Source organism: Drosophila yakuba, chromosome 3L (genome assembly GCF_016746365.2).
Source record: "Drosophila yakuba strain Tai18E2 chromosome 3L, Prin_Dyak_Tai18E2_2.1, whole genome shotgun sequence".
NCBI classification, from domain to species: domain Eukaryota; kingdom Metazoa; phylum Arthropoda; class Insecta; order Diptera; family Drosophilidae; genus Drosophila; species Drosophila yakuba.
This window is the reverse complement of record NC_052529.2, coordinates 7267694-7293949: the sequence shown is the minus strand read 5'-3', so window position 1 is coordinate 7293949 and position 26256 is coordinate 7267694. Positions and strand designations below refer to the sequence as shown.

Below are 26256 nucleotides of genomic sequence, written 5' to 3'. Positions count from 1 at the left end.
AGAGGACAAGGTCCTCATTTACATGGACGATATTTTGATAGCAACAAAAGATAGTAAAAGCCATATAGAAATACTAACAGAAGTGTTTAAGCGATTAGTAGATAACAAACTGGAATTAAGAATAGACAAATGCGAATTCCTTCAAAGTGAAATAAAGTACTTAGGATATGTAATATCAGGTGATGGTATTAAACCAGATTCAAAAGGCATGCAAGCAGTAAGAGATTTTCCAATGCCGACAAAAACTCATGAAGTTCAGAGTTTTCTGGGGTTGTGCTCCTACTTTAGACGATTTGTAAAAGATTTTTCAACAAAGGCAAAACCTTTATACGATCTTGTACGAAAAGATAGAAAATTCGATTTCGGTGCGACAGAGTTAGATTGTTTCGAAACATTAAAAAGAAATCTTCTAGAAGCTCCTATTTTAGCATTGTACAGCCCTACAGATCCAACAGAACTACATTGCGACGCTAGCGCTTTAGGGTTCGGTTCTATTCTTATGCAGAAAAAGAAAGACAATAAGTTTCATCCAGTATTTTACTTTTCAAAACGAACGACTGATGTTGAAGCAAAGTACCACAGTTTCGAATTAGAAACCCTCGCGGTGATTTACTCTTTGCAACGTTTTAGGATTTATCTTCAAGGAATTGAGTTCAAAATAGTCACAGATTGTAGTGCTTTTACTCTAGCATTAAATAAAAAAGATTTAAGTCCAAGAATAGCCAGGTGGGCGCTGTTTCTACAAGATTATGATTACATCTTAGAACATAGGTCCGGTAAGCGCATGCAGCACGTAGATGCACTAAGTAGAAATACAAACATACTAACAATTGATTGTAACTCTTTTGAGGAAAATTTAATTATTTGTCAAAGCAGAGACGAGAAGATCAAAACGATAGCTAAACAGCTACAACAATCAGAACTCAAAGGTTACGAAATGCGTAATGGAATAGTTTATCGAAAGAAGGATAAGGAAGTTCTCTTATTCTATGTACCGAACGAAATGGAAAGCCACGTGTTGTTTAATTATCATGATCAATTAGGACACGTTGGAATAGACAAAATGGTAGAAGTTATTTCAAAAAGCTATTGGTTTCCCAAAGTTAGAGAGAAATGCAAGATACACATTAGCAATTGTTTGAAGTGTATAGCTTATTCTGAAAAGTCTGGAAAAGAAGAGGGATTCCTTCACAACATTCCCAAAGTAAATATTCCATTTGATGTAGTACATATAGACCATTATGGTCCTGTTGATAAAAGTAGGTCGAACAAACACATATTAGTGATTATAGACGCGTTTACAAAGTTCGTAAGACTATATCCTGCAAAAACAACAAAATCAAAGGAAGCAATAGTTGCATTAAAGGACTATTTTAGGGCTTACAGTAGGCCAAAATGTATTATTTCGGACCGCGGGACATGTTTTACCTCTGGGGAATTTCAAGATTTCTTGAAAGAAAGTGAAATAAAACACATAAAGATAGCTACCGGTTCTCCACAGGCTAATGGTCAGGTCGAAAGGGTGAACAGAAGCATAGGTCCCATTATAGCTAAGTTAACTGAACCAGACAAAGGACTGCATTGGGACACTGTTTTAGAAATGGTCGAATATGCGTTAAATAATACAATGCAAAGATCAATTAACCAACATCCAAGTAAAGTTCTGTTTGGAGTATCTCAAAAAGGCAGAGTTATAGATAGTTTAAAAGAAAGGTTAGAAGAAATAAATAAAACAAATGATGACATAAATTTTGAGAAAATTAGAGAAAATGCTGGCAAAAACATCAATAAATTGCAAGAATACAACAAGTTACGAACAGACTCGAAAAGGAAAGATCCTTATAAGTATGAAAAAGAAGATTTGGTGATGATCAAGAATTTCGACTCGCATATAGGCGTATCCAAAAAATTAATCCCCAAGTTCAAAGGTCCATATAGAATAACAAAAGTTTTGCGTAACGATAGGTATGTCGTGGAGGACGTTGAAGGTTTTCAACAGTCTAGACTTCCATACAAGGGAGTTTGGGCAGTAGCAAATATGCGCCCATGGATAAACAAAAGTAAAAGTTAACATGTTTGTAGAGATCAGGAGCTCTCCGGTCAGGATGGCCGATTGTAGCAAGCAGGCACACTACCGTAACATACACACAGTGATTGTACATACAGTCCTAGATATACATACTCTTAGTTTTAAGTACAATTTTACGTTAATGTTAAGATCGTGCTTACGGACACTACTTTGTGCGTCCCGTTCGCACGATCAGCAACTGACACACCAATACATACATGTAATAGGCTAAGAAGGAACGGAACGAAGAAATAAAGAACACTTCGTTTGTGAAAAGAAGAGAGAACGGCCGCATTTGAATCGCCTCCTACACATTTTCTCTCAATTTACGATTGCCAAAGCAAATTGAATTTGTTGCACTTCAGCACAGGCCACAAAGTGGAAAGAAACAAGGTAAAAGCGTTATGAAAAAAAGTGTTATGGGATGAGGATTTGAAGCAGCGAGACTTGGCTGTAAGTATTTGGTGTGTTCATAACTTTCAGCCAAGGATGTATATCCTTAACCGCCAGATCCTCCAGCTTTATATTAAGTTAATTAATCCGCGTGGCTGGCATAATTTGCAACCTATGCATGCCTTTCGCTTATTGCATTTTTATCCGTAATATTCGCAGATATATAAAACTATATGTATGAAGGGAAAAGGAAGCAAGGGAACTTGTGATTACTGGGTACATACATTTATGCGTCTGCGTTCGCCGTCGCTAGCCGCCGCCAATGGACGCTTACTTAAGCTAAAAGCTTTTGTGTATAAATTTTAATTAAAATGCAACAATTAAATGCACAGCATTCTCGGCCAGACTCGTTCTGGATGTGGTTCCGTTCCCGTTCCCATTCCCATTGCCGCTTCATTTGCCGCCTTCATCGCCGCTGGTCATGCGTGTAAGTTGTAGTTACTACGGCGGCGGCGGCGGCAGGCGATGCATAAACCAGTGTTAAGCTCAAATTAATGACATTAATTTACGGCCACGCCCAATGGGATTGGATCTCTGGGAATGGGATTGGGATGGGGATGGGGAGCCGGGGGATCCTACGCCTCATTGCGTTTTAATAAGTTAACAGAAATGTATTGCCTACTTTGCAGCGCCCGCTAATTTGTATTTTGTAATTGAAAATGCTCACACTTGGCAATGCAGCGCACTTGCATGGCGCTCTGTAATCAGCACTACTTAAAGCCAATTAGCTGCAAATATGGCCGGTAAACCACCCAATTTTGCCTATCAACCTGGCTCCAAACAGAAGCTTTTGTTACCACTTTTTTTTGTTTTTGTTTTGGGGGTGGGGGGTTTACTTCGTCAATGGGGCATGAAACGCGTTTTGTTCGCATTTTGCCACGCGTGCCACGCCCTTCTGTCCACGTTTGCGGTTTGTTTGGTGCCGGTTTGGCAATTTTGTGATATGGCCCACTCTCTCTACGCCGATCCGTTCCGCTTGAACATTGTGCAAACGTCGCTTTTGCCGGTAAGATGGCTTGTGTGTGTGTGTGTGTGTGTGCAAATAATTGGCAACATTTGCGCTGGCCACACACACTCACACTAGGGCGCTGGCCACGCCCCGTTGGATACCGCTGAAAATTGCAGAGCGAAATGAAATTTGCAAACTCGCAAAAGGTGTTGACAATTATTTGCATAACAAAGCACATTCCAACTGCCCCGCTTCGACAACCCAAAATTACTATATATGTATAGCAAAATACATATGTAACACGTAAAATCAACATTTGGAATTTAAACTTAAAGCTTGCATTGAATTAGTTGAGCAAGGGGTTACAATTTGTCAGCTGTCTGCAGTGGCATTCCAGTAGTCACCCCCAGCTTTCGTCCTTGTTTGATGTGGGCAAGCACAGGACTCACGTGCAGGTCTCCAGCGAGACTGGAGGGTCCACTCACGAATCCTCTTCCGCAGTGGGGTGACGCTGATTAAAGACGCCCCAAGGACCGCAAGTGTAAAAATAGCCTAAAAGCCTATGGGGGAGTAGTTACGAGTACACTGGGCATAAAGTATACTATTATAAAAATTAAACTAGCTTATTTATTATTTAAAATTAATATTTATCAAGTAAAATATATTTGTAAAATTGACAACTCATGAATAAAATATTAGAAAGTATTTTTTGTTAGCGATAACAGTTTTTGCACAGTGCAGGAGCACCGCAAAACATTGGCAGATTAATGGCGTGTAGCGTTAAGTGAATCAATTTGGTTCATGCACGGCCCAGTGGCACAAAGATACAATCTCGCAAAAAGCAAAACAAAACAGTAGGCCATGCGTGATGGGAAAGTTTCCTGCTATCTGTTAATTACATAACATTCAAAGTTATAATCTGCGTCCATCGTCCATAAACCGTCAGCCAGATGGTCAAGTGGAATTTTTTTTAAGCGAGTTTCCTTCTCCTCCTCCATTTTTTTTTGCTTTCTTTCTGCTGAGATTTCGTTTCGTACTAATGGATGCCACAAATTTCAGTAGAGAAGTGGTCGAGGAAAGGCGATGGAGATGGCGATGGCGACATAGACAGACTACAATTTGACTTACACAACTGCCAATTTGCAGCACAAAACTATAAGGAAACACCTCCGCAGTGCCCTCGATCCTCTTCCCCCTCGACTTGTCGCACGTTTATGGCTCCGACGAACATTTTTGAGTAACAACTTTGCTGCGTGACACGAATGTCGAGCGATGAGGCACTTATAAAATGTCTTGGCATGTGATCAGCGGGTGCCTGCTGATGGCGATGGCGATGGCGATGATGATGATGGTGATAGTGATGATGATGGCCACCATGATGATGATGGCAAGGTGACAGGAACGTGGTTGGTTGGCTCCAAAAAGGGTTTCCGCAGGTCGCGTTATATCGCTGATAAATTGCTCCAAAATGACCCCGAGTAATAGAAACTGCGTGTGAGAATAATAAAGCAAATCGATTAAAGGTTAGTTCACCTGGCAACTATATATAGAAATGTAACTTCTATATAATAAACATTATAATTTCTCTATAAATCTATTTAATAATTATTAGCAGCACAAAACAGTCTTTATTTAAGCTGAGCGGCCATTTTTAGCCAAGTTATGGCGAAAACGCCGATTGAAAATTTCCAATTTTTGACAAAATTTTGTTTCCGATTTTGTGATAAAAAATAATCGGTTTTTTCTCGATAGCAGTAAAAATAGTTGTCCAAATGTGGAATGCCATACTTCGTTGAATACGTAACAAAATTCCCTATCGATCCATGTACATACATTGAAATGCTAATTTTTTGCCATTTTTCGCAAATTTTGATGATTATCGAAAATGCAAAAATTTGTCAAAAAAATTTTTTTTTTCTAAATATTGTCTTTAAAAGCATATGGAACTTTATTGTGTAAGTATAGCGTTTAACCTTTAAAGAGGGTTATGATATAATAATATTTTGAACAGTATCTTATCGGCAGACTTAAAACTTATTGTTCTTTTTTTATTTCATATTCAACATGTTCTACATGTAATAAATAGTTACATAAAGTTACAAAACTTCTACCCCTTCAACGACTGCGAAATTTGCTACCGCTTATTTAAATTCTGAGAGTGCTTTTTGGGCAACCCCAAAGACGATTCCATTTATCAGGTGGGTGCGAAAAACCCATCAGGAAGGACTTAACTCCTCAACCAAGGCGATGTTGACAAATTCTTTATCGTTTCGCATACACTTTCCGCTGATATTTATACAGAGCGCTGTTGTTGTTGCCGTTTGTTAACCCATCATCAACAATCGTGACAAAAGGCTCAAATCTGTCACATTCAAAACACGTGAGCGAACATCATTTATTTTGTGGGCTTGCCGCTTTTGAAATCGCTAGTAAATGTTTTTATTTCCCTTTGACTAGGTCCTTGCTCTCCACCTGTGTGTGCGTGAGTGTTTGTTTGTGTCGAACGCAATCGGAATTCACAAATTTCGAATTTGAAATACCATTTTTTATTTGTGTCACCTTTTTATGGATTTCGTTTTTTATTTAAACCGCAAACAAATTGACTTTGGTGAAATGAATTACTTTGCATTGGAGCCTAAATAATTGGTTGGTATAAATTGATCAATCAAAATGTGCATATGCGAATTACCCTGTGGCCTTCAATGATTGCATAACATTATGAGGGGGAAGCCACAGATAAACAATCCTTGTAACCTTCGTCACTGGTGTAAGGGTTCTATAATTAAGCCACCTACTGACCTAGTTTCGCCCACAAGTCGTTATGCTAATGCCTTAAACAAGTCCTGAATCCTGGCACGAATCTCGCCCATCGATTGGCCATCGTTCTCATTAAGGTACTTTGTAAATCCTGTAACTGGACCTATTGAAATCTTTTGGGTATTATTTTTAATAAGTCGCCGGCAATCCAGGCGGCCACTGTAGCTTGATCTTTATGCCAAAAGTGCTTACTTGCGATACACTCTAAGCCACTTAACGTGAGTCAGCAAAGCGAATCTCATTAACAGGCTTTAATTTTGAAAACACACTTAAGTGCGAGGCGTATCCCGCCCTTGCCGCTTACCCCCTTTTTGGCTCAATCTCCATCACCATCTTCAATCTCCAGCCTCAGTCAAGTCGACAACTCGACAACGGCAACCCTCATCAGGAATATGTAAGGACATCGAGGACGAGACCAGGGAGAAGGAGGTGGTAACCGGGGCCAGGAAAGCTCATCATCAGCCGACGTAGTCCGCCGTCATTTAGTAGTCTACTTAACTCGTCTAAGGATGCTCGTGGCAGCAACAGCAGAAGCAGGAGCAGCAGCAGCAGGAGCAAAAGCAAAGGCAGCAGCAGAAGCAGAAGCAACAGCTTGAGCAGCCGTTTGAGTTTCCAATTGGAGGTGGAACAAGTATGCGCCATGGTGATGCCATCCGCTTGGACCTTGGCATACCCCCCTGTCCACCACCCACCGCCCACCGCCCAACTCCCTACTGGTTAATGAGCTCACACAGGTACTTTCTGGAGGAACTACCATCTCCCACTACCAACTCCGCTTGGCTAAAAACATCCCGCACACTATCTCCGGAAAAGTCCGCAATCTGCTGGTAGTGACAGCGCACAAAGGGGCAAGTCTTTCGCTTTCGCCCATAACAGCAATTAATTGGCCCAAGTGGCTGACAGTAAATAAAGAGTGTCTTTTTATACTATATTTCGCTTTTTCGCCAGCACAAAAGCTTTTTGTCGAAATGGAGCTGATGCTGATGCTGATGGTGATGGTGATGCTGATGCTGAGTTGCCCTTTTCAAATGAGCAATTACCCGGGCGAAATTGAGCTCGGAATTTAAAATTAACTTTAGGTCGGCTGGATAATAGGTGGGTAAACACCATAAAGGGCGCACTTAAAAGCTTGCAAAAACTTTTCATCCAAATCCGGAGGATGGCTCAGCGCCTCGGGAAGCAGTTACATGGCCATGGCCTAATCCAATCATTGTCACGTATGCGCTCGAGGCATCATATTTGTTTTATTCCAGGAAATTAATCATAAACACATGAGACGAGAAGCAAGAACTGCATTCGACATTTCGTCTGTGTGCCCAGGATTTTTTACGCTTTCGTTTTCTATGTCCGCAGCCCAACTGTGGGATAGCCATGAAAATTTCAATTTATTTTAGCCTGCGGCTGCAGCATTTGCACCCAACTGTCTTCGCCGAGGCAGTCTTTAATTTCCGCCCTGGCCCCTGAAAGCAAAATAATAACATAAATAATAAATCTATATGTATGGATAATTATTTTGCTTATCAAAAATGCCCAGAATGCTAGCTCGTGTGTAAAAATTAATATGGAAAATGGTTCCCCTCGCCAAACCGAAAAACGGAAAAGAATATAAAAACTGAAAAGAGAAAACATTTCAAAAGTTAAGGCAACAACAACAACAGCGGGGGGCGGCAGGCACAAAATGGGTGTGGCCACTAAAAGCCCACTTAAGTGGCAGGCCAGCTGACAGCAGGGGCAGGGGGAAGGGGGAGCAGGATTGACCCCGACCCGCATGGAGGCTCCCAGTCGAGGTCGAAGGTCAAGCTCCAGTCGCACTGCCCCTCTGTTTGCCTTTTGTTTCAGTCGCTCGGAAAGTTTCTGTGCTGCATAAACAGCATCAAATGGCTAGACTTTAATGTTTTCGCAAACGCATCCACTCAAAAAGCTTTGATGTTTTATTGTATACCCATTACGCCATTTTACCTGCTTGAAAATCCCCCCTTTGAGGGCAGAACTAAGCTGCGGTCGGTCGGAGGCACTTCCTCGCGGAAGGGAATATATATTTATTTAACCTTCCGCCCGCTCCCATTGACAATTTAAACCGTTTCAGCGGGCTCCCCCATAAAAATACCAACTTCCGCCTGGCTGCCCCTCAAATGATGCCCACATTACATGCACATACTGTATATATGTACGTACTATAGTAGTATAGTCTCGTACATATTTATACAATTCCCAGTTAAGTACTCAACTGGGTTGCCAAGAGTAATTAGGGCAGTCGGAGGCATTGGATTGGAGCTCAATGGTCGGAGCCAAGTGTTCTCAAGTGCCTCGACGATGTGGCTGGTCAACAGCTGCTTAACGAATTGGTCGGGAATCAGACCGTATTATGATCTGTATATCGGCATCAGTACTCTCGGTTGCATTTAATGCCACCGAAGGTTGGACGGGGCAAAATTTAATAAACGTGTAATGATGTTATGCAAACTAATTACATTGCCCCGTATTTGCTGTTTAAATGAATTTCCATTGTTTGTCTGCCTGATAATTTACACTCCACACTCCTTCACGTTTTGCCACCCCATCCATTAACCCTTACCCAGCCTCTTCGCTTTCCAAGACAATTGAATTGTTCGCCCCTAATTAGAACATGAACTCGCTTCGAGCCGTGCACAACTGATATGAAAACGGACACATGCTTATCGCATAAATAGTATTGCTGCACCTTCTGGCTTATATATAAGCAGTAGTCATGGTGCTGACCTTTCTTGCAAGGTGACTGAAGGTCCAGTTCCAAATTCATGCTCCAATTAGAACGTCTCAATTGCATCCGCCACATTAGCAAACAATTTTCTTGGCCCTACTAAACTTGCTCAAAATGAATAATGTATGTTAACATTACTGTTAGTTTTGCAAAGGGGTGGTTATGTGTACTGTTCCCATTTCACAGGGGAAAATTCGCTGTTGTCCCTTAACAGCCATGTTGTTAGGAGTTTTGTGGAATATAAATGCTAAGCAGCAGAGATGTTAACTTAAAGGGGATGATTTTTTATAGGCTCTGCTAAGGCTTAAAATTCTGTTAATCTGAATATCTTAAGGGATTGCAGTAGACACGAAAATGTATTTTAAAACATTATTAATAAATCCATAAATACAAAGTAGTTAGTGAGCGTAATTTATATCAGAAATACTACAAATGTATTGTATTTTCAAAGTAATGGAAATAAGGTTTCACTAGAGAAGTATCCCTAATATTAATAATTATTTCCATATGCTTATAGTTGTGTGTTGAAAAACATGATACGCGTATGAATACGCTTTAGAAACTGCCAAGCAACTGACAAAAAAATATTCATGGTACTATTTGCCGGCTACAGTTCACAAGGTATTAATTCATGGATCTGCAATTATAGAACATGCAATTATATCAATTGGAGAGCTTTCCGAGGAAGCTGCGGAATCAAACAACAAAGAAATTAAAAAATGTAGACTTTATCACAGCCGGAAAATGTCACGGATTATTACAAACACCGACATTTTGAATGCACTCCTTCTACGCTCCGATCCGTTTATAACCGGACAGAGGGACCTTGAGAAAAAGGATAAGTCAACTTTGCTTGAATCTGTTTATAGTTTGCTAGAGGAAACATTGTAAAATTAATAATAAAGTATTAAATTAATTTCTAATATGCATTTTTATATTTTTCATTAGTTTTTTCCAAACAACAAAAATAAAGAAGAAGAGAATAGAGAGAAGAATAAGACTCCATAAAGTATATATATTTGTCTGCCTGCCCATTTGTCAAAAATATACACGAATTAACCTGGTTTTATTTGCTAAAAAAAATTATTGCCTACTTATAGGTGCTTGAAAAGGGGTTTTTTTGCATTTTGGTGGGGAAGGGGGCTCCAATCCTAACAATTTTTACACCATGCTTACTGAAGCACTATTGGATCCCTGAGGTTAAATTTGAGGTTTCTAACTGCACTGGAAGTATTTATGGCCGCGTCTCCATACAAGAGGAACCACTGTGATACGCCAGCTTTAGCGAAAGCATCAGTCATGAATACGTCAACAGAGTGAGCTCGTTCCCAAAAGAAAATCAAATCCAAAATCAGGCACAGGGTAAAATGCCCATGGCTGCAATTCAATTGTGCGACATAATTGGAATATTAAATGTTTACAAAATGCAATATACAAATACAATGCTGGGGAAATCGGTGATTGGGTATGGGCGGGAATGGAGAGGCATCCGTAGCATGGCTACAATTTGCACTTAAATGCACACGCAATGGGCATAAATCAAACAGCAATAATAATAACAACAATGGGCACAGATCCGTTCGGAGGTGGAAAATAGGGAAATGGGGAAAAAGGGACAAAGTGGGGCAGTTTGGAAAACTGATGGAGACAATGCCGTTGCTCATTGGAGCAACCTCCTGTGTGCTGTTTAGTGGTCTGTTCGGATGATTTGCATTCGAAACAATGACAGCCGTTCGATACCGATCCTATGACTATGTTCATTCCGATTAAACCTAACATTATGCACACCGCCCGTGGAGTGTGAATTGAGTGACCAATAATGTAAAATTGATCCAAATTATTTCCCCTGCGCACATCGATAGTTGTTTCTATTTTGATTGTTGTCCGGGGATCGCCATTTCCGTCGTTTGCTTGTCAATTAAATGGGACCAACTTTTACCACCGTTACCACCAAAAACGACAACACCAATCAGTTTTCAAACGTTTGCTTTTGGCATAGAAAAATTCGAAATATTTCAACTAAATGCGTAAAACTTAAAAAACACTTTTCAAATTACTTGTTAATGATGAGTATAGCTAACTCTTTCTAACTAAGTAGTTTATTTTTGCTGGCTTAAAAATTCTTAATAAATATACTACCTAAAACCAAGTCTTCTACGCACTACACACAATTATTCTATCCTTTAAAGCCCGTTTAAGTATCTTAAATGATGGTCAATCAATCTCCGTTAAAGATAATGCTCTTCGCTCCATGTACAAAATTCTTTTGAAATACTTGACTATGAAATATCCAAGCCATAATGAATTGACCACGCCCACACGGCTGGCAGGGGGTGCCCCACATGAGCAGCTGACAAAAGCAAAAGCACATCCGCAGCAAATACAGAGTTGGGCAGGGAGAAAAATAGTAGATTCAGAGCCAAGAAAATTGTTTGCACTCAAAGCATAAATAAGGGAAATATAGAAAAATCTTGAACTGTTGGTCCCGGGCCTTGGGTTTTTAGTTTTAGCCCAGTTCAAGTGCGGATATTTTATGAATTTTATACGCTGCTTGAACTGCCTTGGTCAACATGCCTCGACCATATTTGGTCCACTTTTGCGCCACACCCCCTCTCCCCAAATACCCGCAATAATATTCCACTGTTTGTGTTTATTTGGGACTTGAGATTTTTACTGTGCTCCCGATTTTGTCGCATTGCCTGAGGGAGTGGGGTAAAGAACTCAGTTTTGGCATGTGAGCAGTTCATGCGATTGTTGTTCTCCCTTGGAAAATTCCAATAATTATTAATTATGTGTGGCGTCTGTCAGCCGAGAGACATGCTGTGATTCCGGTAATTGAGGCTTAAATAATCAATTCGGTAGTCACTCAATTATTGAGCCCTTCATTATACACACCCTCGAAACCGAATTAACGCTTTAAAGCAGACCCAAATGTCGAGTACCCACACATAAGCGCACATATCCATGTGAGAATCCCTATCCAAGCCAAACGAGCGTATCCTTCGGCCTCATCCTGCTGGCCACTCAATGCTTAATGAGCAACAAATGTAATTTATTTATGTACGGCCCGCCAACATTTCAAGTCCCTGGCCAATGGGACCTGCGCAGACCGCAAAATGCTTCAAGTTTTCAGCACAATTACCATAAGCACACATAGTACAAGGGGCGTGTGTGGAAGTGAGAGGGGGCTACCGGGCAGAACGAGAGCGAGATAGAACGATAAATTGCTGGCCACTTTTAGCCAGAGCATTCTCAATTGCTGGGCAGCAAAAGTGTTGATATTTATGGATCATTTGCATGCGAGGCTCTCGATTCGCTTTCGTATATGTGCCAAAGCTCTGTGGCAACAATGGGCCAGCAAAAAAAAAAGAAGGCGGAAAGAAATACCAACTGGCGAGACAGTAAAGCATTTGCTGCCACTTCCGCACAAACACACACTCGCACACACACACACTCATACACAGGCACTCAAAGAGAAAAGGAGCAGGATGCTGAAGCTGCTTTTGAAAGTTGTCCAGTTGCGGTAAACATAAATTCTCGTTGACACGTTAATATTGTTCCCTTTTGGGTTTGTATGTGTGTGTGAGTGCTGGTTGGCTCCCCATTTCCCCATTTCCCAGTTTTCACACAGTTTCCCCTCCACGTCCCTCTCCGCAATTTCCATGGCTTACTGCTTGCTACTGCAGACTGCAGCTAGTACTGAAAATGTCCAACAAAAGCTTAAAAACATTTAAAAAGGATTTATAGACATTTGGGGAATATGCTACGAGGCAGCCGGCATTCAAAGCAAGCCATTCCAGGACCCAGGATCACACTCCCCTGCACACACAGAGATACCAACCGAACACATTCAGAAACTCATACCAGCACACAAACTCACACACACAAACTAATACAAAATGCTGTGCGAAAGTCATTTAGCCAGTCAGTTGGCCGAAAACAATAACAATTTTCAAGCTCAAAATCTAATTCATGATTTCATTACCAGAGGGTTGAGAGAGAGTGGCCAGAAAATCATTTCCTGTTTAGCACTTATTTTTCGGAAGGGTGCGGGGCGGTGTAGTAATTGACCACGCCCCCGTCTTGTAGTTGTCTTTTTTACGGCATCAGGATGGCCATTGAAAGTGTCACTATCGATGAAATGAAAAGCCATTAAAGGAAATTACCCGACTTGACTTTGAGTCTCTGGTCCGCGCCGTTAAATGGCACATTAGCAAAGAAATTTAGTGGCACAAAAAGGTTCTCAGAAGCCGCCGAGGTCGGTGTGGGGCGAAAAACAAAAGCCAAATTGTCTATGAAGTCATCAAAGTGCCTGCTAATCGCATTGCCATTCGTTGCTCATACGCACTGTAGGACGAGGCCTGAAGTAGCTGAAGTAGGAAGAGCAGCCAGCCCAGCAGCTCGCTTTGATTCAGTGTAAATTGAATTGGCTTTTGAGGTAGGCCATTAAATTTGATTACAGCTCAGGGTGTGTCAGGGAAAATTGCCTTTAACCTGGCATCAGAATCAGAAACCTGCAACCTGAGCAAAAGTAGCTCCGGCAGCTGAATTTTATATTATTTTATTTATCACTCGACCAAGTCGAGAACATACTAAGCATTGCCACCTTTGTGAAATCATAGCCAAGCTGTGGCAAAGTGTGTACATCTGTATTTATAGTACATATACATATTTTGTTTTGCACCCATGTTGACTCGGATTATGCATTCAAATATTTCCATTTCGTGCAACTGACTGGGCAAATTGTCAAGCTGACATGACAGCCAGATTGGTATTTGAAAAGTGCCAGCATTTAAAAAGAATTTGTTTATAAATTTTATACATGTCTTTGGCCACCAAGAGGCGCATAAAATATTCAAAATCTAATTTCCAACCTGCCAACATTCTCCACTCATTGCCGTTCGTAATTTTTATAAGCTTTTCAACACGGCCAAATGCTAAAATCGCTGTCCGCTCAAATCGCTTTGCTGTCAGCCAGTCTGACAAACCGAAAACAAAAATGCCGGAAAGAAATAAGGCATAAAGCTCATGTATATATATGCGCTAAATAAAATGTCAACGGAAGGCCATTTAGAAGCGCGTGCTGTAAAATGAGCAAGATTTATGTCCAGACAACAATAACGCCGGTCCTTTACGAATATTTACAACTCGGAATTGTGGGGCCAGGAAATGTGCTCCCAAATGCAAATCAAAGCAGGCCACTCCACCTGCACGAGATGCCCTTCTGAAGAGCCACTGAAACTGGCAGTTACATCAAGTCAAGTCCAGGGTTAGGGCCAACATGGAATCGCCATTAAGCCAAGGCAACTGAAACTGCAGTCTCCGGCTGCCCAAAAATATGAGTGACGTGTAGCTTACCCGGTTGCTTCGACCACGTTAACTGGACGATTGAACGATCCGAGCTCGAAGCCAATCAACAGATTGAGGGAGGTCTTCATCAATGTCGAATACTTGCCTTGGCAACTGCTTTGTGTTTCGAATGGCATAAGCCTGTTTCCTCCGTCAGCGAATCAGTCAGTAAATCAAGAGGGAATAAATAGTTGGTCATTAAATATTCCACAAGTCAAAAGTAATGCTATATCAATCATTTATGATTAGGAACAAAAAACATTTACAGAAAAAACCAAACTCCATGGTTTTACTATTAAGGTTGCTGGTCGCTTATTAAATTCACACTTCTATATGCTTTAAAAAATGCACAGAGGAAACTTGTCGTTTGTGTAAGGGATATGGCAAAAATGCTTAAATTAAAAGCTATTTCTAAGAATGTGTATGCGGAGTTATGTCTCACAAAAGTTCCATATCGCAGGAGATTTCTTCGGGTCCTGGAAAAAAATATATGTTTGACTATGCTTTTGTTGTCTCTGTGTTTTTTTGCATTCTTCATACAAGGGGCACACTTGAGTGTTTCACTCTTATCATCTGTCTTTGTATGCCAAATGGCACTTGAAAAAAAGTTTCAACGGCCATCCCAGATGCTCTCCTGTGTTCCCGACTAGCTTTGTCTCCATTTTAATTGAAACGTAGTGAAAATATGCCACATTATAATGACAATCAAAACATTGAAGTGTGACCAGTGGTGCATAGAAAGCTTTAAGTGTGACCAACTAACTGCTAAGCTGTAGAGTTTGACCGAGTTAATCATAACGCTGAGAGAATTCAGCACTCCCGGATTGATTTGCGGTTTCATTATGGCAACAAGCGCAGTAAAACCTCAATGGCAGAGTGTACTCCTCCACTTTAGAAGCTGCGACACATTTTCCATTGTTCAAGTTTGGGTTTTTGCTCACTGAACGATTCCCCGTTTGTCCCCATTTTTACCCCTCAGCCGTGCTCTACTTTTTGGCTTTTTCCAGTGTTGAGTTCTTTTCATGGCTTTACTGCCTTTTCTCCATCATGCTTCTTCTTTAGCCACTGCTTTTTTTTTCATTTTTTTGACATAAATTTGAAACTTTTGCAGTTTTTATTGTTGGCAGACTCGTTGGCAGTAATGGATTTCAAATAGAGTTACTCATGGGTAAAATGCTTCATACTTTGGGGTATTAGCAAATCTGCTAAGACGACTCCCAGACTTTTCAGCTCGTATTAATATGTGTGACTCTTGGCTGCTTCAGTGTGTACTGTGTACTGGTTTGTTTTGTTTTCTTTCCCCCAGCAACTGCAGTGCAGTGCAGTGCATAGTTTGGTGCCCACTAAAAGCCTCAAGTTATTTGTTGCATGCCCTCTGCTAATGCACATTTTATTGAAATAAATTCCGTGCCGGCGGCTCACGGCTGGCCCGCTGATCCACTGGCACTTTGGTGTTTTGTGGCTGCTTTTAGCTGATTTTATGGCCCTAAAAGGCGCCCGCAGTGGCCATGGCGTTGATTTGCTGCCGCCCGCGGTTGCCGCGCATTCGCCACGTTTGCTGCCCCGGGGCCAGTTTATAGCCATGGCTTAACCCCCAGTATTCAGTATTTTGCCATGGACTTCCCCCGATTTCAGCCGGTTTTGCTAGCCAGCGAGCTGCTTAAAGGCGCTCGGTGCCCACGGCGCTCCACTTAAGAATGCAAATGATATTTACGTTTGCTCTCGCTCTCGGCTTCTCCTTCTTAAGTGCAAAGTTAAACGACGCCCAGAAGTATGCAATGCGGGGGATTCTGCAAAAAAGGGGGGGGAGTTGTCCTGCATTTTTAATTACACTTCGCAAATCGGCTGGGATAACTGCACTCGGATAAAAGATTTGCTAACTGAAAGGGTGGGTATTATAGGAATCACTTAAATAGTGTGAATTTCTATTCGTATTTTACTTGCGCACTTTTAAGCACCGATTCAAGGTTTTATTTTTATACAAAAGAAATAGTTTTCTTACATTGAAAAAGTTAAACTTGCAAATCCCTACTTAAAAAGTTAATATATGTACTAGCTAATCCAATTTACTTAATTTAACCGCCTGACCTACACATTCGCTTAGTGCAGTTAATGATTAACAAAGTGTTCCGCTTATCAGAAATATCCATATTTCGAGCGTTTTTTGACTGTAGGCGCCAAAATGGTAATACGCATAGAGCAGCCATTGTGGCGTTAGTGGGAGCCGGAACATGGCCATATATCTCTTGGCCATACTATGTATATATGGGCCACACTTCCGCAACCAGAACGCCAAGTTGGCGCATTTTAATGGCCTCGTCTTCTTGGCACACTGCATGGGGCTGCATTTCAGTGTCATGCTGGCATTTAATTTCACTCACTGCGAAAATGTTTTATGTCTTGGCCAAACACTTGGGCCCGAAAGTAAAAGAACGAGTTTTATGCGCCGTACGACAATTTAGCAGCTGCTGCTGCTTTGCATTTCGTTTTTCCTCCAGCTGCTCTTGTGTACATTTCCCGCTTTTCTTTCTTTACTCCTCTATTTTTTTTTAGCTGAATGAAAGTGAAAAACGACAACAAATATGTATGTATGTGTGTAGAAAACGAAAAATTTTGCTTGCATACAGGTGCAAATTTTATATGCACACTTTGCACCTTTGCCGCGAGTGTGTGGAAATTTGCTACTTTAAATGTTGGCGGCCAAAAGGGTGCACGCCTGGATGGATTCTGTTGGCCGGAAGTGGCGGGGCCAAGGGGTCGAGTGTTGGGCGGTGAGCGGTGGGGGGTGGGGGGTGAGAGGTCTGGCAAAGTGGGCCAAGAGCCGCCAAAGTGTTGCAAAATCACAGCACAAAAGAATTCAATCAGCAGTGCTTAGCTGGGCGTCAGCCATACCAACACACACGCAGGCACACATCCACATCAATCTACAGTGAAGCTGCGGTTAACAGGCGAAGCGTAATATAAACTTGAGCTCACAAGCAGGAGAAAGTCGAGCGAAAGAGAGCGGTGAAAGCGGCCACGTGTATATGTGTGTGTGTGTGTGTATGCGTGTGGTATTTATTTTTGCATTTTAAGCTGCACAAAACAACCGAGGCAACGGCAAAATGGACGCCTCTGACGTTGGTAACGACGTCTCCGTGGCAAGCGCCAAACCGGAAATGCACACACAGGCACCCCGCACACACACACACACACACACACACACCAAAACACTCACACATGCACCGCTCGTAAAGGGCAGCTTTTAAACTAGCAAACAAAGGTGTCAGAGTGGAAAAGCCGTCAACAGCTTCGATTTGTTAGTTCGCCCAGCTTTGGCAGCAATATTTTATTGCATTTTAAAAATGGGGCATACAGGTGTGCTGCTGCCTTTATTTTAAACTCGACCTAAAATCTAGAAGACCGGAAACCACAATGCCAAACAAAATATTTTGAAAAAAAATGCATTTAGTCGGCTTACAAATTTGTTTAATTCACTCATTTAATTAATTTGTTATCCAATCATGTCTGGTTAATATATCCAATAAACTATGCATTGGACTGGCTTAAATTTATGACGCATTTCTCTATCTCCACCTAATGCTAATTTCTATTTTTAATTTAACCTCGAAATGTGACAAACGACGCGAAAAAAGTCCCATTATTTAGCGGCAGCTGTAACAGGTGAATAAGAGCAACAATAAAATGTCCTGACCAGGAGCAGCCCAACTTAATTTCGAAATTCATTAAATTTTAATATGGTCCGGGCGGCAGTTCATTTGTCAAGCGAAACCAATTTGCAATTTGTATTTATTTTGCCTTAATGAAGCGAGCTCTCCTCAAACTGATAAACAAATATGAGAGCAGCAGCAGCAGTGAACTCCACCGCATTATGGGTTCTCCAAGGAAAATGGCAAATGGTATGACAATCTTTTTAGGACTCGAAGAAAAGGAGCTGGAGAATTACGTTGTTTCGGGATTTTTGTTGGTTAGAGCGAGAAGATAACTTGCCCTTGGCCTGTGGGGCATTTACAGCTAAGGCCGAATTATGGTTTCTTCTGCTGTTGTTGTTTCTGAGTACGAATTTTCCACAAATTTCGTGCTGTTTTCCTCTTTTTTCTTCTTTTTTCCTCTCGCAGCTGCTTTGCAAGCCACCTACTAATTTTTGGGCGATACAAACGAAATGTATGTAATTTCCCTGGAGCGAAATTGACATAAGCAAACGTAAAAACGCCAACAGCCATATATGACAAAAAGTTTGGAATGGGGAGCATTTCAAGGGCTGGCAACATGGCTTCAATCATTATTCATCATCCATCAACGTTGCGAATTTTCCTTTCCTTTTTATTATATATATCTTCTGTTCCGCTGCCTTTTTTCCCATTCCACAATCTTCTTTTTCTTTTTTCTTCATTTTTGGCAAGCAAATGTGCAAGTAAAAATTGTTGGCGAAAAAAAAAAGAGGAGTGAAAATATAAATGAAAATTGTTGCCGCCGGCACTTTTGCAGGACGGCGGCGGTACTGGGACTAATTCGTGCCTGCAAAGCGAACGGAGTATAAATTATCATCATGGAAAACAAGTGGAAAATGTCATTTATCATATTTTCGGTGCACCGAAACTGTAGAGCCCGCCTGTCAGCCCTATGAACACGAACACACATTGCCCACGCATTCACAGCAAACATAGATGCCCATGTCCATATGTGATCGGATGTATCACCAGGCTGGCATAGGCTGGTATTTCAAACTATATCAGAAATTCCCCAAAACGAAGGGATTGTTTCGGAAACATACCACACGCTGTCGTCCCCCCTTTTTGGTGGCACATTTTCCCATTAAGTTCTTGATTTCGCATCGGTCTGGTATTTTCGCTACATATCGTTGGGTAGCTGAGAACTTAAGCTTGTGAGATTAGAAATTTACAGGCACTCCATGTGCCTTTCTGGGTCAAAAACTTAATTTCTATTTTATATTTGATGAAGATATTTTCCGCTTTTAGATATTTCCTTTCATTTTGCGTTTTCTTTCAGCTTTTCCTGGAGCCCGACTTCAAAGCAGAATTGATGGGTGAGGTGGTGCGGGCATGCGAACTTCATTAACATTTTTATGATGCGCCTTGGCAACCGCAAATGTGGCCAGAGTTCGCGGAAGGAAACTGGTGGAAGATCTAGCCCTGTCCAGGACTTTAGGACTCTAGGACTTTAAGGACCTCGAATCGTGTGGCTCGCAACGAAATGCTTTTGTTGCCGCCGCAGCCTTGGCGCATTTTTTCCGCTCGCCATTATGATGATTTTTTATCTAACTGTTTTTGTTTTTATATATATATTTTTTGTTGTTTTATATTCTTGTTGCCGCCTTGGCCGCGGAACGAGGGAGCGACTAAGCACAATGAGGCAGTGTCCTTCGCCTCCTTTCGGGCCACCTGAGCTACAACCCATGAGCCATGAACCATGACCAAAACAAAGCCATTACAGTTATTTGTTGTCTATGCTGCGCTCTCGCTTGTAATTTACACAATAAACATTGACAAAGGAGCCATCCCCTCAAATGAAGCAAGTCCTGGCCGAGCGAAGGGTCTTGAAGTCGCTGGGTCGTTCAGTTTTCATGTGGATCCTTGGCTGGATTAAAAGGGCCAGGAATCAGATCCTTGTCTACTCAGCGAAAGGACACAGGCGAAAAACCATATTATATCAATTGTTTAAAATTTCTTGGTCATTTATAAATTAAGTGCACTATTTTTTACCAAAATATTAGGGCTAGACAATTTGCATATGCTTTAAAACCACGTTTTAGTTTTTTAATGCTACTGAACACTTTTTTATTCCAAAACTTTGCCTAACTAGATTAAAACCAATAGTATTTTTTGCATAAGTTTGATATAAATGGATTTTAATCAGTTTCATTATAAATTGTTTGTTTTCAGTGCACTACACATGTCCGTTTGAACAGCGAAGGCATCTAACAATGCCTTTCCTCACCTTGGTCTCAAGTTCTCAGTGGCTGCAGCTATCCGAGACTTGACTTCACTTCAATTTCTCCATGTTTGCCGTTCGCTTTATTTTCTTATGGCTCGCTTTGAGCGTGTGCCCACTTCCCCCCGCTTTCCCACACTCTCCGCCCCCCCACAGCCACGCCCCTTTGTCGTCTTGCTAAGCGTTTTCGACTGCAATCACGACTTTTCCGCAGCTTTCGAGTGCCATTTTCCACGCTACTCACTTTCTTCGGTCTTCTCTTTGGATCCCAGGCTCCTTTGCTCTTTCCTTGCAAAACTGGGTAAAAATGCAGCATAGCCGCATGACAATGCATATTCTGTGGGTGGGGGGAGTGGCTTTCCAGGGGGGGGATGGGGTGATGGGTTGGTTGGCACTGCGAGACGTTGATGCTGGTTGCAGATTGTCGGCAAGTGTCAATTGTTTTTGGGAACCAGAGGAGGCCAGTCAGGCGTGTGCGACAGCCGAGGGAGCGAAAAAGGCAGTCGAGGAGATGAACTTGACTCGAGATTGACTCGCCCATAAGGCAGACATTACTCGGCGGCGACAGCGAAAAGATCTATTAAAGGCAGGCACTTAAACTGACAAGAAATTAAATTCGGTTAAAGAAAGTGGGATTTTTAAAAGTAATTGCAATTTTTCCATTATAAAAGGAGATAAGTGTGAAGAGCGTCACGTCACTCTTCAACCTATTTAAGGTAACTTGAAAATTAAGGAATATTAGAGATTGAGTTATATATTGTTATATATATTTAAATATTTAACAGACTCTAAATATCTTTTGAGTGCAAAACAGAACCCAGCTTAGCCGGCGGCCTTTGAAGCAATCAAAAGCAACCTAGCTGATTGCATTAGGCCCGTTCTGGTGGCCATTACCATTAGCCGGAGCTCTGATTTCATATTTAATTAGAGACCCTAAACTGACCCCCTGACCTCCATTAGGCAAACCCTGCGGCATGCTGCGGTTGAACTACTCGCAGCTCGCTCAATATTTCAATTTCGCGCTACACTTTGTCTGCCAATCAATGGCAATGCCTCCCATAGCCCTCAACTGGTCACAAGTGATGTGCACTCCACTCGTTTATAGCCAAATCAAGTAGTTTAAAAAACTATCAAATCTATTAAGTTTCAATTGAACCATTTGTTGGCCAAAAAGAAAGCTCTTACGAACAAGAGATATGCGTTATGTTGGCTGAACTGCATTTGTTCAGCTCGGAAAAGGATTCTCTTCTTAATTAAACTATCATATATTTTATTAAATTCTAAATGCTTTTACTTAGGACTCTTTCTATTTTCATATATATTTTTATGCTTTCCTAGTGCTGTGGTTCTGGCACTGACAGCTCTGCTTGGCCATCGTGAACACAACTAGTGAGCTGCCAGTAGTCGTGGTGGCATTCTGCATATGTGAGGGTGCAGGAGCTCCACTTTTGAATCCTGGGCCCTATCGCTCGCATAGCCATGCCTGAGATGCCTGGGCATGCGGCTCGCAAAAAAATGCCAATAGTTTTTTGTCGAACGCCGTGGGGCATGGCATTTTTTAGCGCCAAAACCTCAAAACATCAAAAAGCGAACACACAAGGGACTCCCCCCACTCGCTGGGCAGCCTGGTTGATGGGTTCAATGGGTGGGAGTGGTGGTCGGGAATCGTGAGTGGAATGGATGCAGCCTGGACGGAAGCATATTGGCCACTGTGACCGCGACCAGGACTTTGGCATTTGGGTGAAGGTTGCATAAAACATGCCAGCGATAAATTTGTGCATGCCGCGCATAGATTTCCAACCTATCCCGCAACCATGGATGGAATGTGGGCGCTTTTGGGTGGGGGGCGTGGCCTTTGTAGTTGTGCGAATCGCTTGTGTTGATTTTGATTTTCGTGTTTTTTTTTTATTTTTATTTTTCTTTTAGGAGAGCGCGAGTGTGGCATGAAAAACGGCTCAAAGTACTGGCTGATTAACTTTATGAGCTACGTGCGGCTTTTAATGGCAAAAAGGTGGACTTATCGAGGCCGCGAGTGTCTCAAGTGTAACATTGCGAGCACTTTAAATTTATGCAGGACAACGATGCACTAGCACTTGCAGCCAGGCATTCCACTACGTTTTTACTTTATTTTATTTTATTTGCATTAATCACGTCGCCAGCGACGCTATTGAAAAATATATTTGCCTGCTGGGAAATTTCTCGCTCTCGCTGGCTGAGCACAGCACAAAATGCACAAGGACGTAAGTTCGTAGTCCTGCGTCCTGCGTCCTCAGTTCTCTGTCCTTTTTTTCTCCTGCGATCTGGCAGTTGCATACGCTTCGCTTTGGCTGTTAATGTGAAAACGATGGCAGCAGGTTTTTTGGCTGCCACGAGCGGCGAAGAAGTGCCAAAGAAAAATTGCATAAAATAAAAAATATACGAACGTACCTGTTATATTCGTATGTATATATAGAGATATATATAGTGCATATATATTCTTGTAGGTTGTATTGTAAAAGGTTTCTCCCGCGTAAGCTGCAAATATTGTAGCAACATTTTTATTGAGGTTTTGTCTGTTTGCACAACAAAAGCGAGGGGCAATGCCGCTGGAGGGGATTTTGAAGGAGTAAATCTTTCCTTTATTGTGGAGAAGTTGCCTTGTATAATTTCAATGTAAAATTGCTGCAATGGTACTTTCGTGGCGGTGGAGAAAAGCAAATGCATTGAGCAGCAGATACATAAGAGTCAGCCTGGCGTATGCGCAATTATTTGTACAAAAAAAAGAAGGTAAATACAAATTGAAAGGGGACAATGGAGAAGAAGAATCTTGCGGCTTCAGATTCAGATTGAGGCTGGTGTACAGAGATGGTTCTTAGGCCTGGCCAACTTCTCTACAAATTCGGGATTTTATTTTGCGACTACTTACATTCCATTTAATGCGGTGAAAGAGAATTTGAATGTCAAGCCTGCTTTAGTTTTCTTTATGTGTAGCAGTAGATCAATAATGAGGTTTAACAGAAGAGACAGAAGCCTTGCAAGTGCAAAATAAATTATACATTACTAACTAAAGAAATGGTTGGTATTATTTTATAATAACTACTGTATTTGTTAGTGAAATTCGACTTTTGGAAATACCTTACAGATATATTTGTTTTAATATTAAATAATAATGTATATCAATCTTCAATGGAGGTCCAAAGGATTCAGAAAGCTCTTTTATATTTTTTAATTAATTCAAACCTTTTTTGCTAGCTAACAAAACCCTCGGAAGAGAAAAGCAAGAACTGCCAGATATATTTAAAATCTTTTGTGATGGCGTTTAATGTGTGCCTCATTCCATTCCTCCGCACAAACAATATGCATTTTAATTTGTTTCATATTGCAACGTTTTGTTTAAATGTAGAGCGCTTTGTTTGCCCGCTTCTTGTTGTTTGAATTTCAGTTTTTGTTTTGTTGATTCCAACTTGCCGCGCTGAACTGAACTGCAACCAAACGATAGAAACTATGGCTGAAACAGCGACATTGGCATCGGCAGCAGCAGAAACAAACAAACAGAACTCGGATTCAGAATCGGAATCGGAATCGTCGTCTCTGCATATTTGGTTAAAATCGTTGCCTTTCACTGTTTGCCATTTCAATTATGTGCAACGCGGCGTATGCACAATGTTGTAATGAAATGGGCACATAGCACAGCCTTCGCTTTACCCCAAACCCTTTCGCCATTCACCACGCCACGCATAAATATTTTGGCCAGAAATGAAGGCGGCCAGCCAGCGGGTCCCAATTGGGCAAAGAGTTGCTGTTTTCCTCCGCGTGCGCGTGTTTGGCCCTCCAAGTGGACTCTGTTATTTAAAAAGGCATTTTGTCGACGACTGCAGTTGCAGTTGCAGTTGCATCTGTTTCTGTTTCAGCATAGTGTTAAAACTTCATGCATATTTATGGTGTCATTCATTTTAAAAAACGTTCGAGTATAAAACGCATTTAAACGGCCTCTGGGAATTGCAGGGACAGTTTTGTAATGGCCCGTCGCCCCGAAAACCAGTTGTGGCTACGATTGAAATGCACATTTAGAATTTTATCAATCGTCTCACAAACACATTTGCCGGACTTTCGAAACAATAAGCAAATGGACAGAGGGATCTGCAAATTAAATGCAGCTCTCCGAAGTCTTTTGTTGACCATGGCTTTGCCTTCAGTTTGTCTTGCCGTGCATCATAGGGCTTATTTTGCGCAAAAGTTGCCTTTGGCTTTCTGCAAAGTTGCCCAACAAGTGGTGCGGGTTATTCGAGGCATCCATGCCCATGTCCCCCCAAGGGAATCGAGTTTGGGCATACCCATCCACCCACATCCACCATTAGCAGCTACTTTTCAATGCGGTTAGCTGGCAAACAAAGCGTTGCACATTTGCGCAGATAAAGTTCTGGCTCAATACGAAGGGTAAAGGGGAAAGGGGTGGGGGAAATAGCTAAAAAATATGTAAAAGTATTTCGCATTTTATTTTTTGTATTTTTATTTCGTTCTTGCCTTATTTTATTTACGAACAAGTTCAGATGAAATGCACAACAAAAGTTGCCCCTGCAAAACTCCTCGCCCACACAGCAAAAGTTAATTGCATGTGTATTTGTGTGTGGCAACTAACTTTTTAGGTAAGTTTAAAAAGGCGTTGGGCGGCGGGCGGTGAAGGAGGTTGGAGGTTGGCAATAATTAAACACACATTTTATGCTGCTAATGAAACATTACTTGTTTACATTTAATTTGCTATTTAGAAGCCCCAACGCGCTCCGCACCCACGAACAAAAACACCCCCAACTATCGAGTCTGGCAGCTGCATTGAGCGATGACGAAAAGAAAAGTTCATCCGGAGTCCAGTTTAAGGAAGTACACTGGCAGAAAACTGCCGAGATTCAAAATAAGAAAGTATAGTTGTGTAAGTACTCAGTATAATTATATATAAAATAAGTAGTTTGAGGTTTGCAAGCATAACTATGTGCTTTTGAGCATGCTCGCTTATAAATTCGTAATTAATTAATAATTAATATAAGTCGATATCATTTTGTTTCAGTGTGTCTACTAACCTATTCAAAATACTTAGAACAGTCGGCCATTATTATTTTTCTGGCAATCAACTGCGCTTCATTGCCTTCGGCTGCCTTTGCAACGTCCTTTCGACTTTTGATTTGTTGATTTTCCTGGCAGGGGAGAGATTTATGAACACACACATGCCGAAATAAAGTTGCTTATATTTAGGCCAACAAAAGCAGCTTATATATGCAAAATTTTCCAGCTTACACACGAGCAGTTCCGTCCCCACACCCCACACACACGCACACACACACACACCGATCTTAGTTGTAATTTATTGGCTTGATAAAAACAAATGAAGAAATTACAAGAAATGCAGCAATAAAACAAGGCAGCCAGCAAATATGCATTGTGCAAATTTGACTATGTGAAAATCGTTGCAAAATTGAAATCTTTATCGTTCCACATTCGGGCAAAAGCTGTGTATACTCATATAGCCATTTGAATTCCTTACGGTTGACACACTTTCGGAACTGTGAAATTTTTCATTTACTTTGATTTGCTGCCAATATCTCTCAATCACCGAACTCAAGGTAGCCCAAAAGCCCCAATCCTGTGGCTTGTAATTTATGAACTTGTTCACAGCGCACTGGTTGAGAATTTCACATTAGTTACCGTCCTTGGCAACATTTTTTGGCGAATTGTATGCAGCGATGCGTAAATTTCACTTATGAGCATGTGGCAGCATACTATGTGGTTTTCCAAAGGGGCTTTTCCGAAGTGCGGGGGCTGGGCTTGGGAAATGGGCATATGGAAAAGCCAGAGCAAAAGGGTGCTCACAAAAATATTAAAAACGGCAAATCAAAGTGCTGCCTACATATTTTTGGGCAAATGTTTGCGGTTGGGAATGATCCTTTAGCTGGATTA

The 26256-nt window shown here is 41.4% G+C and overlaps 3 long non-coding RNA genes across 3 annotated transcripts; 1 reads left to right on the top strand and 2 right to left on the bottom strand.

Annotated features, from left to right (window-relative positions):
* Positions 1 to 18147: 18147 nt before the first annotated feature.
* Positions 18148 to 19393, bottom strand: LOC120321578. Its single transcript, XR_005561279.2, has 2 exons — positions 19151 to 19393; positions 18148 to 18894 (listed from the first exon to the last, which is right to left on the bottom strand). It is a non-coding gene; the product is annotated as an uncharacterized LOC120321578 (long non-coding RNA).
* Positions 19066 to 19890, top strand: LOC120321577. Its single transcript, XR_005561278.1, has 2 exons — positions 19066 to 19261; positions 19387 to 19890. It is a non-coding gene; the product is annotated as an uncharacterized LOC120321577 (long non-coding RNA).
* A 334-nt stretch (positions 19891 to 20224) lies between these two features.
* On the bottom strand, positions 20225 to 23283 carry LOC120321495. Its single transcript, XR_005561131.1, has 2 exons — positions 23234 to 23283; positions 20225 to 20905 (listed from the first exon to the last, which is right to left on the bottom strand). It is a non-coding gene; the product is annotated as an uncharacterized LOC120321495 (long non-coding RNA).
* Between the last annotated feature and the right edge of the window lie 2973 nt (positions 23284 to 26256).